We start from the raw sequence: 13,313 nt of genomic DNA on the forward strand, positions 1-13,313 counted from the left end.
GTTTTTAGGCCCAAAAAAAGACAACCATGTATAGTAAGGCGTTTTTAGACCCCAAAAAAGACGACATAGTATAGTAAGACGTTTTTAGCCCCAAAAAAAGACGACCAAGTATAGTAAGGCGTTTTTAGCCCGAAAAAAACGACATAGTATAGTAAGGCGTTTTTGGCCCAAAAAAAACGACAAGAGTGTAGTAAGGTGTTTTTAGCCAGAAAAAAAACGACATAGTATAGTAAGACGTTTTTGGCCCGAAAAAAACGACATAGTATAGTAAGGCGTTTTTGGCCCGAAAACAACGACATAGTATAGTAAGGCGTTTTTGGCCCGAAAACAACGACATAGTATAGTAAGGCGTTTTTGGGCCGAAAAAAACGCCATAGTATAGTAAGGCGTTTTTGGCCCGAAAAAAACGACAAAGTATAGTAAGGCGTTTTTGGCCCGAAAAAAAACGACATAGTATAGTAAGGCGTTTTTAGGCCCAAAAAAAGACAACCATGTATAGTAAGGCGTTTTTAGGCCCCAAAAAAGACGACATAGTATAGTAAGACGTTTTTAGCCCCAAAATAAGACGACCAAGTATAGTAAGACGTTTTTAGCCCCAAAAAAAGACGACCAAGTTTAGTAAGGCATTTTTAGGCCCAAAAAAAGACGAGCAAGTATAGTAAGACGTTTTTAGGCCCCAAAAAAGACGACCATGTATAGTAAAGCGTTTTGAGCCCCAAAAAAAGACGACCAAGTTTGGTAAGACGTTTTTAGGCCCAAAAAAAGACGACCATGTATAGTAAGGCGTTTTTAGCCCCAAAAAAAGACGACATAGTATAGTAAGACGTTTTTAGCCCCAAAAAAAGACGACCAAGTATAGTAAGGCGTTTTTAGCTCGAAAAAAACGACATAGTATAGTAAGGCGTTTTTGGCCCAAAAAAAACGACAAGAGTGTAGTAAGGCGTTTTTAGCCAGAAAAAAAACGACATAGTATAGTAAGACGTTTTTGGCCCGAAAAAAACGACATAGTATAGTAAGGCGTTTTTGGCCCGAAAACAACGACATAGTATAGTAAGGCGTTTTTGGCCCGAAAACAACGACATAGTATAGTAAGGCGTTTTTGGGCCGAAAAAAACGCCATAGTATAGTAAGGCGTTTTTGGCCCGAAAAAAACGACAAAGTATAGTAAGGCGTTTTTGGCCCGAAAAAAAACGACATAGTATAGTAAGGCGTTTTTGGCTCGAAAAAAACGACATAGTATAGTAAGGCGTTTTTGGCCTGAAAAAAACCGACATAGTATAGTAAGGCGTTTTTGGCCTGTAAAAAACGACATAGTATAGTAAGGCGTTTTTTGCCCGAAAACAACGACATAGTATAGTAAGGCGTTTTTAGCCCGAAAAAAAACAACATAGTATAGTAAGGCGTTTTTGGCCCGAAAAAAACGACATAGTATAGTAAGGCGTTTTTCGCCTGAAAACAACGACATAGTATAGTAAGGCGTTTTTGGCCCGAAAAAACGACATAGTACAGTAAGGCGTTTTTGGGCCGAAAAAAACGACATAGTATCGTAAGGCGTTTTGGGCCCGAAAAAAACGACATAGTATAGTAAGGCGTTTTTGGCCTGTAAAAAACGACATAGTATACTAAGGCGTTTTTTGCCCGAAAAAAACGACATAGTATAGTAAGGCGTTTTTAGCCCGAAAAAAAACAACATAGTATAGTAAGACGTTTTTGGCCCGAAAAAAACGACATAGTATAGTAAGGCGTTTTTGAGCCGAAAAAAACGACATAGTATAGTAAGGCGTTTTTGGCCCGAAAAAACGACTTAGTATAGTAAGGCGTTTTTGAGCCGAAAAAAACGACATAGTATAGTAAGGCGTGTTTGGCCCGAAAAAAACGACATAGTATAGTAAGGCGTTTTTGGCCGGAAAAAAACGACATAGTATAGTAAGGCGTTTTTGAGGCGAAAAAAACGACATAGTATAGTAAGGCGTTTTTGGCCCAAATAAAACGACAAGAGTGTAGTAAGGCGTTTTTAGCCCGAAAAAAACGACATAGTATAGTAAGGCGTTTTTGGCCCAAATAAAACGACAAGAGTGTAGTAAGGCATTTTTAGCACAAAAAAACGACATAGTATAGTAAGGCGTTTTTGGCCGGAAAAAAACGACATAGTATAGTAAGGCGTTTTTAGCCCGAAAAAAACGACATAGTATAGTAAGGCGTTTTTAGCCCAAAAAAAACGACATAGTATAGTAAGGCGTTTTTAGCCCGAAAGAAAAGACATAGTATAGTAAGGCGTTTTTAGCCCGAAAAAAAACAACATAGTATAGAAGGCGTTTTTGGCCCGAAAAAAACCACATAGTTTAGTAAGGCGTTTTTCGCCTGAAAACAACGACATAGTATAGTAAGGCGTTTTTAGCCAGAAAAAAATGACATAGTATAGTAAGGCGTTTTTGGCCTGAAAAAAAAACGACATAGTATAGTAAGGCGTTTTTAGCCCAAAAGAAAAGACATAGTATAGTAAGGCGTTTTTTGCCCGAAAACAACGACATAGTATAGTAAGGCGTTTTTAGCCCGAAAAAAACGACATAGTATAGTAAGGCGTTTTTAGCCCGAAAAAAACGACATAGTATAGTAAGGCGTTTTTAGCCCGAAAGAAAAGACATAGTATAGTAAGGCGTTTTTAGCCCGAAAAAAAACAACATAGTATAGAAGGCGTTTTTGGCCCGAAAAAAACCACATAGTTTAGTAAGGCGTTTTTCGCCTGAAAACAACGACATAGTATAGTAAGGCGTTTTTAGCCAGAAAAAAATGACATAGTATAGTAAGGCGTTTTTGGCCTGAAAAAAAAAACGACATAGTATAGTAAGGCGTTTTTAGCCCAAAAGAAAAGACATAGTATAGTAAGGCGTTTTTTGCCCGAAAACAACGACATAGTATAGTAAGGCGTTTTTAGCCCGAAAAAAAACAACATAGAATAGTAAGGCGTTTTTGGCCCGAAAAAAACGACATAGTATAGTAAGGCGTTTTTAGCCCAAAAAAACGACATAGTATAGTAAGGCGTTTTGGGCCCGAAAAAAACGACATAGTATAGTAAGGCATTTTTGGCCCGAAAAAAACGACATAGTATAGTAAGGCGTTTTTAGCCCGAAAAAAATGACATAGTATAGTAAGGCGTTTTTGGCCCGAAAAAAACGACATAGTATAGTAAGGCGTTTTTAGCCCGAAAAAAACGACATAGTATAGTAAGGCGTTTTTGGCCCGAAAAAAACGACCATGTATAGTAAGGCGTTTTTAGCCAGAAAAAAAACGACATAGTATAGTAAGACGTTTTTGGCCCGAAAAAAACGACATAGTATAGTAAGGCGTTTTTAGCCCAAAAAAACGACATAGTATAGTAAGGCGTTTTTAGCCAGAAAAAAAACGACATAGTATAGTAAGACGTTTTTGGCCCGAAAAAAACGACATAGTATAGTAAGGCGTTTTTGGCCCGAAAAAAACGACATAGTATAGTAAGGCGTTTTTAGCCCAAAAAAACGACATAGTATAGTAAGGCGTTTTTGGCCGGAAAAAATACGACATAGTATAGTAAGGCGTTTTTGGCCCGAAAAAAACGACATAGTATAGTAAGGCGTTTTTGGCCCGAAAACGACATAGTATAGTAAGGCGTTTTTGGCCCGAAAACGACATAGTATAGTAAGGCGTTTTTAGCCCGAAAAAAACGACATAGTATAGTAAGGCGTTTTTGGCCCAAAAAAAACGACAAGAGTGTAGTAAGGCGTTTTTAGCCACAAAAAAAACGACATAGTATAGTAAGACGTTTTTGGCCCGAAAAAAACGACATAGTAGTAAGGCGTTTTTAGCCCAAAAAAACGACAAGAGTGTAGTAAGGCGTTTTTAGCCCGAAAAAAACGACATAGTATAGTAAGGCGTTTTTGGCCCAAATAAAACGACAAGAGTGTAGTAAGGCGTTTTTAGCACAAAAAAAACGACATAGTATAGTAAGGCGTTTTTGGCCGGAAAAAAACGACATAGTATAGTAAGGCGTTTTTAGCCCGAAAAAAACGACATAGTATAGTAAGGCGTTTTTAGCCCGAAAGAAAAGACATAGTATAGTAAGGCGTTTTTAGCCCGAAAAAAAACAACATAGTATAGTAAGGCGTTTTTGGCCCGAAAAAAACCACATAGTTTAGTAAGGCGTTTTTCGCCTGAAAACAACGACATAGTATAGTAAGGCGTTTTTAGCCAGAAAAAAATGACATAGTATAGTAAGGCGTTTTTGGCCTGAAAAAAAAACGACATAGTATAGTAAGGCGTTTTTAGCCCAAAAGAAAAGACATAGTATAGTAAGGCGTTTTTTGCCCGAAAACAACGACATAGTATAGTAAGGCGTTTTTAGCCCGAAAAAAAACAACATAGAATAGTAAGGCGTTTTTGGCCCGAAAAAAACGACATAGTATAGTAAGGCGTTTTTAGCCCAAAAAAACGACATAGTATAGTAAGGCGTTTTGGGCCCGAAAAAAACGACATAGTATAGTAAGGCATTTTTGGCCCGAAAAAAACGACATAGTATAGTAAGGCGTTTTTAGCCCGAAAAAAACGACATAGTATAGTAAGGCGTTTTTGGCCCGAAAAAAATGACATAGTATAGTAAGGCGTTTTTAGCCCGAAAAAAACGACATAGTATAGTAAGGCGTTTTTGGCCCGAAAAAAACGACCATGTATAGTAAGGCGTTTTTAGCCAGAAAAAAAACGACATAGTATAGTAAGACGTTTTTGGCCCGAAAAAAACGACATAGTATAGTAAGGCGTTTTTAGCCCAAAAAAACGACATAGTATAGTAAGGCGTTTTTAGCCAGAAAAAAAACGACATAGTATAGTAAGACGTTTTTGGCCCGAAAAAAACGACATAGTATAGTAAGGCGTTTTTGGCCCGAAAAAAACGACATAGTATAGTAAGGCGTTTTTGGCCGGAAAAAATACGACATAGTATAGTAAGGCGTTTTTGGCCCGAAAAAAACGACATAGTATAGTAAGGCGTTTTTGGCCCGAAAACGACATAGTATAGTAAGGCGTTTTTAGCCCGAAAAAAACGACATAGTATAGTAAGGCGTTTTTGGCCCAAAAAAAACGACAAGAGTGTAGTAAGGCGTTTTTAGCCACAAAAAAAACGACATAGTATAGTAAGACGTTTTTGGCCCGAAAAAAACGACATAGTATAGTAAGGCGTTTTTGGCCCAAAAAAACGACATAGTATAGTAGGGCGTTTTTGGCCCGAAAAAAACGACATAGTATAGTAAGGCGTTTTGGGCCCGAAAAAAAACGACATAGTATAGTAAGGCGTTTTTGGCCCGAAAACAACGACATAGTATAGTAAGGCGTTTTTGGGCCGAAAAAAACGACCATGTATAGTAAGGCGTTTTTAGCCAAAATAAATACGACATAGTATAGTAAGGCGTTTTGGGCCCGAAAAAAACGACATAGTATAGTAAGGCGTTTTTGGCCCGAAAAAAACGACATAGTATAGTAAGGCGTTTTTTGCCCGAAAACAACGACATAGTATAGTAAGGCGTTTTTAGCCCGAAAAAAAACAACATAGAATAGTAAGGCGTTTTTGGCCCGAAAAAAACGACATAGTATAGTAAGGCGTTTTTAGCCCAAAAAAACGACATAGTATAGTAAGGCGTTTTGGGCCCGAAAAAAACGACATAGTATAGTAAGGCATTTTTGGCCCGAAAAAAACGACATAGTATAGTAAGGCGTTTTTAGCCCGAAAAAAACGACATAGTATAGTAAGGCGTTTTTGGCCCGAAAAAAACGACATAGTATAGTAAGGCGTTTTTAGCCCGAAAAAAACGACATAGTATAGTAAGGCGTTTTTGGCCCGAAAAAAACGACCATGTATAGTAAGGCGTTTTTAGCCAGAAAAAAAACGACATAGTATAGTAAGACGTTTTTGGCCCGAAAAAAACGACATAGTATAGTAAGGCGTTTTTAGCCAGAAAAAAAACGACATAGTGTATAGTAAGACGTTTTTGGCCCGAAAAAAACGACATAGTATAGTAAGGCGTTTTTGGCCCGAAAAAAACGACATAGTATAGTAAGGCGTTTTTGGCCGGAAAAAATACGACATAGTATAGTAAGGGTTTTTGGCCCGAAAAAAACGACATAGTATAGTAAGGCGTTTTTGGCCCGAAAACGACATAGTATAGTAAGGCGTTTTTAGCCCGAAAAAAACGACATAGTATAGTAAGGCGTTTTTGGCCCAAAAAAAACGACAAGAGTGTAGTAAGGCGTTTTTAGCCACAAAAAAAACGACATAGTATAGTAAGACGTTTTTGGCCCGAAAAAAACGACATAGTATAGTAAGGCGTTTTTAGCCCAAAAAAACGACATAGTATAGTAAGGCGTTTTGGGCCCGAAAAAAACGACATAGTATAGTAAGGCATTTTTGGCCCGAAAAAAACGACATAGTATAGTAAGGCGTTTTTAGCCCGAAAAAAACGACATAGTATAGTAAGGCGTTTTTGGCCCGAAAAAAACGACATAGTATAGTAAGGCGTTTTTAGCCCGAAAAAAACGACATAGTATAGTAAGGCATTTTGGGCCCGAAAAAAACGACATAGTATAGTAAGGCGTTTTTAGCCAGAAAAAAAACGACATAGCATAGTAAGGCGTTTTGGGCCCGAAAAAAACGACATAGTATCGTAAGGCGTTTTGGGCCCGAAAAAAAAACGACATAGTATAGTAAGGTGTTTTTGGCCTGTAAAAAACGACATAGTATAGTAAGGCGTTTTTAGCCCGAAAAAAACGACATAGTATAGTAAGGCGTTTTTGGCCCGAAAAAAAGACCATGTATAATAAGGCGTTTTTGAGCTGAAAAAAACGACATAGTATAGTAGGGCGTTTTTGGCCCGAAAAAAACGACATAGTATAGTAAGGCGTTTTGGGCCCGAAAAAAAACGACATAGTATAGTAAGGCGTTTTTGGCCCGAAAACAACGACATAGTATAGTAAGGCGTTTTTGGGCCGAAAAAAACGACCATGTATAGTAAGGCGTTTTTAGCCAAAATAAATACGACATAGTATAGTAAGGCGTTTTGGGCCCGAAAAAAACGACATAGTATAGTAAGGCGTTTTTGGCCCGAAAAAAACGACATAGTATAGTAAGCCGTTTTTGGCCCCAAAAAAAACGACATAGTATAGTAAGGCGTTTTTGGCCCGAAAACAACGACATAGTATAGTAAGGCGTTTTTAGCCCGAAAAAAAAGTCATAGTATAGGCGTTTTGGGCCCGAAAAAAACAACATAGTATAGTAAGGCGTTTTTGGCCGGAAAAAAACGACATACTATAGTAAGGCGTTTTTGGCCCGAAAACAACGAGATAGTATAGTAAGGCGTTTTTAGCCCAAAAAAAACGACATAGTATAGTAAGGCGTTTTTGGCCCGAAAAAAACGACCATGTATAGTAAGGCGTTTTTGGCTCGAAAAAAACGACATAGTATAGTAAGGCGTTTTTGGCCCGAAAAAAACGACATAGTATAGTAAGGCGTTTTTGGCCTGAAAAAAACAGACATAGTATAGTAAGGCGTTTTTAGCCCAAAAAAAAAGACATAGTATAGTAAGGCGTTTTTGGCCCGAAAAAAAAAAGACATAGTATAGTAAGGCGTTTTTGGCCCGAAAAAAACCACATAGTATAGTAAGGCGTTTTTGGGCCGAAAAAAACGACATAGTATCGTAAGGCGTTTTGGACCCGAAAAAAACGACATAGTATATAGTAAGGCGTTTTTGGCCTGTAAAAAACGACATAGTATAGTAAGGCGTTTTTTGCCCGAAAACAACGACATAGTATATAGTAAGGCGTTTTTAGCCCGAAAAAAACCAACATAGTATAGTAAGGCGTTTTTAGCCCGAAAAAAACGACATAGTATAGTAAGGCGTTTTTGGCCGGAAAAAAACGACATAGTATAGTAAGGCGTTTTTCGCCCGAAAACAACGACATAGTATCGTAAGGCGTTTTGGACCCGAAAAAAACGACATAGTATATAGTAAGGCGTTTTTGGCCTGTAAAAAACGACATAGTATAGTAAGGCGTTTTTTGCCCGAAAACAACGACATCGTATATAGTAAGGCGTTTTTAGCCCGAAAAAAACCAACATAGTATAGTAAGGCGTTTTTAGCCCGAAAAAAACGACATAGTATAGTAAGCCGTTTTTATCCCCAAAAAAACGACATAGTATAGTAAGGCGTTTTTGGCCCGAAAAAAAACGACATAGTATAGTAAGACGTTTTTGGCCCGAAAACAACGACATAGCATAGTAAGGCGTATTTGGCCGGAAAAAGACGACATAGTATAGTAAGACGTTTTTGGCCCGAAAACAACGACATAGTATAGTAAGGCGTTTTTGGCCCGAAAACAACGACATTGTATAGTAAGGCGTTTTTGGGCCGAAAAAAACGCCATAGTATAGTAAGGCGTTTTTGGGCCAAAAAAAACGACATAGTATACTATGTCGTTTTTGGCCCGAAAACAACGACATAGTATAGTAAGGCGTTTTGGGCCGGAAAAAAACGACAGTATAGTAAGGCGTTTTTGGCCGGAAAAAAACGACATAGTATAGTAAGGCGTTTTTGGCCGGAAAAAAACGACATAGTATAGTAAGGCGTTTTTAGCCCAAAAAAAACGACATAGTATAGTAAGGCGTTTTTAGCCCGAAAAAAACGACATAGTATAGTAAGGCGTTTTGGGCCGGAAAAAAACGACATAGTATAGTAAGACGTTTTTGGCCCGAAAACAACGACATAGTATAGTAAGGCGTTTTTGGCCCGAAAACAACGACATAGTATAGTAAGGCGTTTTTGGCCGGAAAAAAACGACATAGTATAGTAAGGCGTTTTTAGCCCAAAAAAAACGACATAGTATAGTAAGGCGTTTTTAGCCCGAAAAAAACGACATAGTATAGTAAGGCGTTTTTGGCCCGAAAAAAACGACATAGTATGGTAAGGCGTTTTTGGCCTGAAAAAAACAGACATAGTATAGTAAGGCGTTTTTAGCCCAAAAAAAACGACAGTATAGTAAGGCGTTTTTGGCCCGAAAAAAAAACGACATAGTATAGTAAGGCGTTTTTGGCCTGTAAAAAACGACATAGTATAGTATGGCGTTTTTAGCCCGAAAAAAACGACATAGTATAGTAAGGCGTTTTTGGCCCGAAAAAAAGACCATGTATAATAAGGCGTTTTTGAGCTGAAAAAAACGACATAGTATAGTAGGGCGTTTTTGGCCCGAAAAAAACGACATAGTATAGTAAGGCGTTTTGGGCCCGAAAAAAACGACATAGTATAGTAAGGCGTTTTTGGCCCGAAAACAACGACATAGTATAGTAAGGCGTTTTTGGGCCGAAAAAAACGACCATGTATAGTAAGGCGTTTTTAGCCAGAATAAATACGACATAGTATAGTAAGGCGTTTTGGGCCCGAAAAAAACGACATAGTATAGTAAGGCGTTTTTGGCCCGAAAAAAACGACATAGTATAGTAAGCCGTTTTTGGCCCCAAAAAAACGACATAGTATAGTAAGGCGTTTTTGGCCCGAAAACAACGACATAGTATAGTAAGGCGTTTTTAGCCCGAAAAAAAAGTCATAGTATAGGCGTTTTGGGCCCGAAAAAAACAACATAGTATAGTAAGGCGTTTTTGGCCGGAAAAAAACGACATACTATAGTAAGGCGTTTTTGGCCCGAAAACAACGAGATAGTATAGTAAGGCGTTTTTAGCCCAAAAAAAACGACATAGTATAGTAAGGCGTTTTTGGCCCGAAAAAAACGACCATGTATAGTAAGGCGTTTTTGGCTCGAAAAAAACGACATAGTATAGTAAGGCGTTTTTGGCCCGAAAAAAACGACATAGTATGGTAAGGCGTTTTTGGCCTGAAAAAAACAGACATAGTATAGTAAGGCGTTTTTAGCCCAAAAAAAACGACATAGTATAGTAAGGCGTTTTTGGCCCGAAAGAAAAACGACATAGTATAGTAAGGCGTTTTTGGCCCGAAAAAAACCACATAGTATCGTAAGGCGTTTTGGACCCGAAAAAAACGACATAGTATATAGTAAGGCGTTTTTGGCCTGTAAAAAACGACATAGTATAGTAAGGCGTTTTTTGCCCGAAAACAACGACATATATAGTAAGGCGTTTTTAGCCCGAAAAAAAACAACATAGTATAGTAAGGCGTTTTTAGCCCGAAAAAAACGACATAGTATAGTAAGGCGTTTTTGGCCGGAAAAAAACGACATAGTATAGTAAGGCGTTTTTCGCCCGAAAACAACGACATAGTATCGTAAGGCGTTTTGGACCCGAAAAAAACGACATAGTATATAGTAAGGCGTTTTTGGCCTGTAAAAAACGACATAGTATAGTAAGGCGTTTTTTGCCCGAAAACAACGACATAGTATATAGTAAGGCGTTTTTAGCCCGAAAAAAAACAACATAGTATAGTAAGGCGTTTTTAGCCCGAAAAAAACGACATAGTATAGTAAGGCGTTTTTGGCCGGAAAAAAACGACATAGTATAGTAAGGCGTTTTTCGCCCGAAAACAACGACATAGTATCGTAAGGCGTTTTGGACCCGAAAAAAACGACATAGTATATAGTAAGGCGTTTTTGGCCTGTAAAAAACGACATAGTATAGTAAGGCGTTTTTTGCCCGAAAACAACGACATAGTATATAGTAAGGCGTTTTTAGCCCGAAAAAAAACAACATAGTATAGTAAGGCGTTTTTAGCCCGAAAAAAACGACATAGTATAGTAAGCCGTTTTTATCCCCAAAAAAACGACATAGTATAGTAAGGCGTTTTTGGCCCGAAAAAAAACGACATAGTATAGTAAGACGTTTTTGGCCCGAAAACAACGACATAGCATAGTAAGGCGTATTTGGCCGGAAAAAGACGACATAGTATAGTAAGACGTTTTTGGCCCGAAAACAACGACATAGTATAGTAAGGCGTTTTTGGCCCGAAAACAACGACATAGTATAGTAAGGCGTTTTTGGGCCGAAAAAAACGCCATAGTATAGTAAGGCGTTTTTGGGCCAAAAAAAACGACATAGTATACTATGTCGTTTTTGGCCCGAAAACAACGACATAGTATAGTAAGGCGTTTTGGGCCGGAAAAAAACGACAGTATAGTAAGGCGTTTTTGGCCGGAAAAAAACGACATAGTATAGTAAGGCGTTTTTAGCCCAAAAAAAACGACATAGTATAGTAAGGCGTTTTTAGCCCGAAAAAAACGACATAGTATAGTAAGGCGTTTTGGGCCGGAAAAAAACGACATAGTATAGTAAGACGTTTTTGGCGCGAAAACAACGACATAGTATAGTAAGGCGTTTTTGGCCCGAAAACAACGACATAGTATAGTAAGGCGTTTTTGGCCGGAAAAAAACGACATAGTATAGTAAGGCCTTTTTAGCCCAAAAAAAACGACATAGTATAGTAAGGCGTTTTTAGCCCAAAAAAAACGACATAGTATAGTAAGGCGTTTTTAGCCCGAAAAAAACGACATAGTATAGTAAGGCGTTTTTGGCCTGAAAAAAACGACCATGTATAGTAAGGCGTTTTTAGCCAGAAAAAAACCGACATAGTATAGTAAGGCGTTTTTGGCCTGAAAAAAACGACCATGTATAGTAAGGCGTTTTTAGCCAGAAAAAAACCGACATAGTATATATAGTAGGGCGTTTTTGGCCCGAAAAAAACGACATAGTATAGTAAGGCGTTTTTGGCCCGAAAACAACGACATAGTATAGTAAGGCGTTTTTGGCCCGAAAACAACGACATAGTATAGTAAGGCGTTTTTGGCCGGAAAAAAACGACATAGTATAGTAAGGCCTTTTTAGCCCAAAAAAAACGACATAGTATAGTAAGGCGTTTTTAGCCCAAAAAAAACGACATAGTATAGTAAGGCGTTTTTAGCCCGAAAAAAACGACATAGTATAGTAAGGCGTTTTTGGCCTGAAAAAAACGACCATGTATAGTAAGGCGTTTTTAGCCAGAAAAAAACCGACATAGTATATATAGTAGGGCGTTTTTGGCCCGAAAAAAACGACATAGTATAGTAAGGCGTTTTTGGCCCGAAAAAAACGACATAGTATAGTAAGGCGTTTTTGAGCCGAAAAAAACGACATAGTATAGTAAGGCGTTTTTGGCCGGAAAAAACTATGTCGTTGTTTTTGGGCAAAAAACGCCTTACTATACTATGTCGTTTTTTACAGGCCAAAAACGCCTTACTATACTATGTCGTTTTTTTCGGGCCCAAAACGCCTTACTATACATGGTCGTTTTTTTCGGCTAAAAACGCCTTACTATACTATGTCGTTTTTTTTCTGGCTAAAAACGCCTTACTATGCATGGTCTTTTTTTCGGGCCAAAAACGCCTTACTATACATGGTCGTTTTTTTCGGCTAAAAACGCCTTACTATACATGGTCGTCATTTTTTCGGGCCTAAAAACGCCTTACTATATATACATGGTCGTTTTTTTGGTTAAAAACGCCTTACTATACATGGTCTTTTTTTCGGCTAAAAACGCCTTGCTGTACATGGTCGTTTTCTTTGGGCTAAAAACGGCTTACTATACATGGTCGTATCGTAAGGCGATGTATATCGTAACACCCCCCGCGTTTTTAACCATGTATACATGGTTGTTTTTTCTCGGTTAAAAACGCCTTCCTATATACATGGTCAATTCTTTTCCTCTAAGAAGGCACACATAATGAAGATGTAGGGAGCTCATGACCTGCTTGGTAGTCGAATGGTGAGATCGTCTGCGTTGCACTGCGTGGGTGCAGGGTTCAATTCCGCTTCAAGCCGTCCATTTTTTTTTTGATTCCTCTTCGCCCTCACACCAGGAACAATTCACAAAACGCCTGACGAAACATGGTATTTTTTGTCAGCTAAAAATAGCATTTTTTGTACCAGGCAGGTAATGAGCTCCCTACATCTTCATTATGTGTGAGTGTGAGCGAGAAGAGTAAAGGACGGCTCCGCATGTTTTTGGAAACCTGCGCAGGAGTTCGGTGAGAACGTGCAACTTAACACTGAAAAGGACAGAGCAGGAATCGAACTAAGTACTTTTTCAGTGTAGGAAGGCGTTTATCACAACAACAAAAAAAACGACCATGTATAGTAAGGCGTTGTTCACAATAAATAAAACCTTTTTTTTAAACTAAAAAAGACGACCATGTATCGTCAGGCGATTTTACAGCAAAAAAAAAGACGAGCATGCATCTTAGGGGCTGTTTTCCTCCTAAAAAAGACGAGCATGTCCATGTCTTTTGGGTTCAAAACGCCT

The sequence above is a fragment of the Hippocampus guttulatus genome, chromosome 21, assembly GCF_054856545.1.
Source record: "Hippocampus guttulatus isolate MCC_2025c chromosome 21, RoL_Hgut_1.0, whole genome shotgun sequence".
Lineage (NCBI taxonomy): Eukaryota > Metazoa > Chordata > Actinopteri > Syngnathiformes > Syngnathidae > Hippocampus > Hippocampus guttulatus.